We start from the raw sequence: 6898 nt of genomic DNA, 5'->3' as shown, positions 1-6898 counted from the left end.
GGACATGAGTCACATTGCATTAATGCCCAACTCTAACGTCCTCATTTTAACTTAGTTACTTACCACTTTAAAGACCCTAATTCCGAAACAGTCACATTTGCTAGTTATAGTGGTTTAGGAATTCAACATAAGACTTCAGAGAGGTGGGGGTGGGGGATGCAATTCAGCCCATTAACAGAAACATGATTACAATGTGTGACTGTATATTCGTCTTGAGCGTCTGTGTTTAATCTCTCTCTCCGGCACCTCTTGCACAGTACAAGTTCCATAAAATAAGGGATCATGTTTTCTGTGTGTGTGAACCACCAATACAGTCCCTAGCACAAACCCATGCAGGATCTGATTTTCCATGATGCTGGAGAAGCTTGCATGGGTCCCTGCCATGGCAGTTTATTACTGAGTGATGATGCGAGTTGTAATAATACCAATTTTTTATTCTTTTTCTCAAAGAGAGGATCCAACATTACAGGAGTTTTAAAGCCCACAAAATCTGGAACTAATCCTAGGTCTATTATTGTTATTTAGTAAATATTTTTTGGGGCTTCTCAAGTGACTCAGTGGTAAAGAACCTGCCTGCCAATTCAGGAGATGAAGATTCGATTCCTGAATCAGGAAGATCCCTTCAAGGAGGAAAGGGCAACCCACCTCAGTATTCTTTCCTGGAAAATCCCATGGACAGAGGAAACCAGCAGGCTACGTCCATAGGGTTGCAAAGAGTCAGACACAACTGAGTGGCTAAGCATGCATGCAAACGTTTCTTAAATGAATAGATTATTGAACAAAACTTGATGTGACTGCTAACTTATAAAGAGGCAGTTAATCTAAACCCAAATACATTTTCTTAGAGATGATATTATAAAGTTGCCAGATCAAGAAAGCTTCTTTAAGGTAAAGAAAATTACAGACAATGTTTATCTAAGAAAAAAGTAATATACGTACGCATCTGCTTATGCTTAAAGATAATAGGAAAATAAGCAGTTTAAAATGTTTTAAGGTTATCTATAAAGAAACGAAGGGAATACAGTGTAGGGAGTGGGAAACACTTGATTTCTTTAAATACTCTTATTTTTTAGATTTGAATTTGAAATCATGTAAATAGCTTACGTAATTATAAAATTTAATGGAATTTTAAAACCAGTTCTTGCAAAAAAATTTCAAATGGGACAAATGATGAAAAGGAAAACAATGCTTGCTTGACCCGTTATACCTGTAAAGCATTTGCTTCCAGCTCTACAGCACGTATATGTATTTATGATTTTGTTCCTATGGGAAATCTCTTTTCAAGCATTTCCTTAGTCCTCCTCAGTTTGCCATCTGCCACCAGTTGCTTGGGGTGGAGATGCTCCCCAGAACTTACCCCGTGTGGGTCATAGCAGGAGAGAGATGCAGGAGGTTGGTTCTTTTCACTACTAATGATCTTCAAATGTATCTTTTCCCACCAATAACAGAGTCTTCTTGATAAACTGGGTCATTTCAAAGTCAAAGATAGTAGAGTTCAAGGCTTCTCCCAAATTGATTCACCAAATAAGATTCACATTATTTATTTGTTTGTTTGTTTGTTTACTTATTTTTGGCTGTGTTGGGTCTTCATTGCTGCATGGACTTTTCTCTAGGTGATCTAGGGCTCCTCTTCGTTGTGGTATGAGAGCTTCTCGTTGCAGCTGCTTCTCTTGTTGCAGAGCATGGGCTCCAAGGCTTCAGTAGTTGCAGCTCCAGAGCTCTAGAGCACAGGCTCAATAGTTGTGGCCCCCAGGCTTAGTTGCTCCATGGCATTTGGGATCCAAATTGGGAATCGAACCTGTGTCTCTCGCATTGGCAGGAAAATTTTTTACCACTGAGCCATCAGTGAAGCCCAGAAAAGCCATTTCTAAGACAATTCACAGGAATCCCATCCTGTGGCTGTCCATGGTGCTTATGCCCAGGACCCTTCATTTCCTCCGTCTCTTCAGAGTTATCGTCAATCTTTCAGTCTCCTTAGCACAATTTGTCCTGATAACATTTTTCCTCTTAATGTCTAGATTGAAAACATTTCTTTTTGTTGGGGGCAGAGATAAATTACAAGTTTGGGATTAACATATACACAATGCTGCTGCTGCTAAGTCGCTTCAGTTGTGTCCGACTCTGTGCGACCCCATAGACGGCAGCCCACCAGGCTCCCCCGTCCCTGGGATTCTCCAGGCAAGAACACTGGAGTGGGTTGCCATTTCCTTCTCCAATGCATGAAAGTGAAAAGTGAAAGTGAAGTCGCTCAGTCGTGTCCGACCCTTAGCGACCCCATGGACTGCAGCCCACCCGGCTCCCCCGTCCATGGGATCTTCCAGGCAAGAGTACTGGAGTGGGGTGCCATTGCCTTCTCTGAACATATACACAATACTGTATATAAAAAAATAGACAACAAGGATAAACAAACTGTATAGTACAGGGATAAACAAGGATAAACAAATTGTATAGTACAGGGATAAATAAGGATAAACAAATTGTATAGTACAGGGAACTAAACTCAGTAGTTTGTAATCACCTATAATGAAAAAGAATTTGAAGAAGAATGTATCACTTTCCTGGACACTAGAAACAAACACAACATTGTCAATTAACTATACTTCAATAAAAAAGATCTTTTAATCTTATAGCCAGTCTCAAAATCTTGTACTGTTGCCTTATTTTTAGTTAATTCCAATAGTTTAATGATTCCAGTTCTACCCAGAACTTTCTTATTCTGACTCATTTAGATTTTCTTAAGATTTGGATTTGCAGTAAATACTGCCTATTTTACTTAGATTACAACTTGTAGTCAGAGACTAGAATTTTTGCAATATGCTTTGCCATGCCAAATATTATATAACCACAAGATATATTCTTATAACATGAACCATTCATCTATGAGTTGTAGCACTTACTGTAATACAACATCATTCAGAGATATTTGACTTAGCTTGTGTCACTGATGTAGTGGCAATAAGCAAAAATTTATTTTGGCGGCACTGACCTTTAATGTCTCTGTGTATGGTCATTATCTTTTTACCACAAGCTTATCTGTCTTCTCAAAAATAAATTGTGTTTGAGATCTCTCCAGTGTCACCTTGCAATGTAAAATGGATTTATTTCAGACTGAGTTTATACCCTAGTGACTTTCAGAAAATAATTACCTCCACTCTGGCTAGCATCCCAGGAATATTGGCATTCCATAATGACACTATTATCAGTGACCCAGCTACAGATGTTCCAGGTACACCCTCCGCGAGTCTCATTATGCATTCTTTTCTAGAAATGATCATGACCTATACATCTATAACCTGTTTCCTTGGATCACCAAAGGACCCAATGGAGTTGTCCATCGGGCAGTACTATTCATGTTCTCCAAAGTAGAGTTAAGACACTTTATAGCTGGATTCATACCTTACAGATGGCCTAAAGAGTTTCTACTATGTGTACTCTCAAACTCTGTGGTTTAGTCATTAAGTCGTGTACAAGTCTTGTGACCCTGTGGACTGTAACCCACCAGGCTCCTCTGTCCATGGAATTTTCCAGGCAAGAATACTGGAGCGGGTTGCCATTTCCTTCTCCAGGGGAGGACAACTTTAGTGTGCATCAGAATAACCTGGAAGGCTTACTAAAGCACTGATCACTGGGACCCACATCCAAAATTTTCAATTCAGTAGGAATGGGGGTCAGTCTGAAAATTGACATTTCCAGCAAATTCCTAGATGAGGGTGTTGCTGTTGCATGAAGAACATCACGTTGAGAAGCACTAGTGGTATATGACACGATTCTTACGTGTACTGTTCAGGACAGGGATAACTCACACCTCAAGGAGTTTATAGTCTCATCGGGAAAATATTTATGTAAGTAAATATCACAAATAAATAACATACTGCCCTTAGGGGCTAACAGACAAGTAAATCGACTAGAAGAAAAGCAGATTTAACTTTCTGTTTATGAGATTAGGGAAGCCTATGTGGAGGAGGTAGCAAGTGACTGAGCCTGGATCAAAGGGTAGAATTTAGAAATGTAAAGTTGTAGGATGAAATGGAGAAATACATTCCATTTGAAACATATTGCATTTAAAAACTGTAGGACAAAATCTCCATTTTTATATTTATGAGACAATTCAAAGTCTGAAACTTTAAAAAATTTTCAGTTGTCTCAAAAATGTCAAAATTGTGTTTCTAAAACAGATTTTATTGCAATAATGTTAATCAATTAATGGTAATTTTTTAATGTGCTAATGCTGTTGGTTATGTCAAAACGAGTTCTTATCTTTTAGAAAAGCATACTGAGATTTTTGTGGGTGAAATGACATGTTGTTTGGGAGAGTGGATGGGGTCTGGATAGAGCAGGGTTGACCAATGGTTGGTGGTAGCTGGGGCCCTGTGACAGGTATATGAGAGATTCATTGTATTATTTTGTTAACTTTTGTGTATATTATAAATTATTTATAATAATTTTCAAACCCCAAACAGAAACTATATGAGCAAAATTAAAGAAGTACAGGGCTCACTGTTTATTTCTATTAAAATATAAAGTAAACAATTGAACAATAAGGATAAAATGGTAACTTGAGACCATTTCATTCAATGATTTGACTTGAATGCCACTAAGGAGTATGGACTGTATTTTTAAGATAATGAAGGAACACTGAGAGTGTTTTGAACAGAGAAATAGTATGCACTTTGAGAATATTATTGTGGCAATGGTAGGCAAAACAGATCAGGAGGGCAAGAGTCTGAAGGTAAGTAAGGGTCTGAATAGAAGAAAGGGAAGGTGAGGGTGGTGGAGTACAGGTGAATCTGTAGGCGTTGGCGGGCTTTGTAGGTGGCGCTAGTGGTAAAGAATCCACCTGCCAATGCAAGAGACTTAAGAGACACAGGTTCGATCCCTGGGTCTGGAAGATCCCCTGGAGGAGGGCATGGCAATCCACTCCAATATTCTTGCCAGGAGAATCCCATAGATAGAGCAGCCTGGAGGGCTACAGTCCATAGGGTTGCTAAGAGTCGGAAAGCACTGAAGCAACCTAGTATGCACTCATGTGGGTGTTGGCAACCAGTTAACCATAAAGGAATCATGGAAGATCCCAAGATTCTGAACTTGAGGACTGGGAAAACACCAGTGCCATTAAAATAAAGGGAATATTTATCAAGATAATGATAAAGTTTGTTTCTGAAATATTACTAGTGAGGGATTTTTGTGATCTGACCAGGAGATAGATAGAAATATGTGATTGAAGTGCAGAAAAGTGGGCAAGACAAGATGAATCTGAGAGGCATCTATTTGAGATCAGATGAGATTGCCCTGGAAAATAAGTTGTTAGGAAAAGTGAGTCACAGACTTTAGGAAGCATCTAAATTTCAGGATTAGAGAGAAGAATAGGAACCAGGGAAGGGACTAGTAGAGAGGTAGAAGGTGTAGAACTTCACGTTCATGTAGGTATTTTTTAGCATCAACTATTCTGCCCAACAAAAATTAGACCAAAATTTAATTATGGGAAATTAAAACTGAATATTCTTTGTACACCTATGTTCATAGCAGCATTATTCAAAATAACCAAAAGGTGGAAACAGCTCAAATAATCATCAATGGATGAATGGAGAAACAAAATGTATATGCATACATATTAGGCAGGGTGCTACAGAGAAACAGTAGGAAGAGGACGTGTATACATATATAATAAGGAATTTGCTTCTGTGAGGATTTTCTGGATGTTTCTGCCTACTCACACTAGAAGTCAACCTAACAAAAATAGTCCATTAAAGAGGACAAAAAAATAAGTCAGCTATAAGATGTTCATCTTACTGGAAGAGATGTAGTTGTAGTCTGTGTCAGTCTTGAATATCTCAAAGCCTTGCTGATGAGCTCTTTCCAATTTGCTCATGGATCAGTCATGTGTGTCTAGATTCCATCAGAGAAATGGTCCAAGCATTATTTCAAGCTGAAGAAATAATTTATCTTGAATTAGTAATGGCCTAAAGAAATTGCTGAAACTCTTTTCTGATCATTGTTAAAAATTTAGTTTCCATTGTGCTGAGATTAAAATTGCACTTGTGAAATATTGGTAAATTATTAAATGGATAATACTAATTAATTCAACTTGGACTGGGGTAGAAGGGACGCATTCTGTATTTATCTGGACATAGCAGAATGTATGTTTCCTTAAAATCAAAATTGTATGAGTAGTGTGATTGTCTTGTTTTGGGAGCTATATGCATCGCCTTAGCTAAAGGTAGTATCGAATTGCAACAATTTCTCTCTTTCTTTGCTACTGTAGATTTTGTTCTATTTAAAGTCTTATTTATATATGTTTAATAGGATAGTGTATTGAATAGGAAGTGGGTAGTATATAAATCATATTAACAAGAAACCATTTTATATTACAAGGACCTAGTCCAAGGTATTCTCATTTATTTTCTCTTTTAGTCTTCACATAGGGTATATGAAGAAGATATTATTATTATTATTACCCTCACTTTATAGATAATGAAACTGAGATTAAAGAGACCAAGTAACTTGCCCATCATCACACTTAGCAAATTGGTGGAGTCCATCATCACATTTAGCAAAATCAAACCCAGGTAGTCTTATTGCAGAGTTGAAATGTTCAGTTCAGTTCAGTTCAGTCGCTCAATCGTGTCCGACTCTTTGCGACCCCAAGAATCGCAGCACGCCAGGCCTCCCCGTCCATCACCAACTCCCGGAATTCACTCAGACTCACATCCATCAAGTCACTGATGCCATCCAGCCATCTCATCCTGTCGTCCCCTTCCCCTCCTGCCCCCAATCCCTCCCAGAATCAGGGTCTTTTCCAAATGAGTCAACTCTTCACATGAAGTGGCCAAAGTACTGGAGTTTCAGCTTTAGCATCATTCCTTCCAAAGAAATCCCAGGGCTGATCTCCTTCAGAATG

This window comes from Bos mutus, chromosome 2 (genome assembly GCF_027580195.1).
Source record: "Bos mutus isolate GX-2022 chromosome 2, NWIPB_WYAK_1.1, whole genome shotgun sequence".
In the NCBI taxonomy this organism is placed as follows: Eukaryota; Metazoa; Chordata; class Mammalia; order Artiodactyla; family Bovidae; genus Bos; species Bos mutus.
This window is presented reverse-complemented; position numbering follows the sequence as displayed.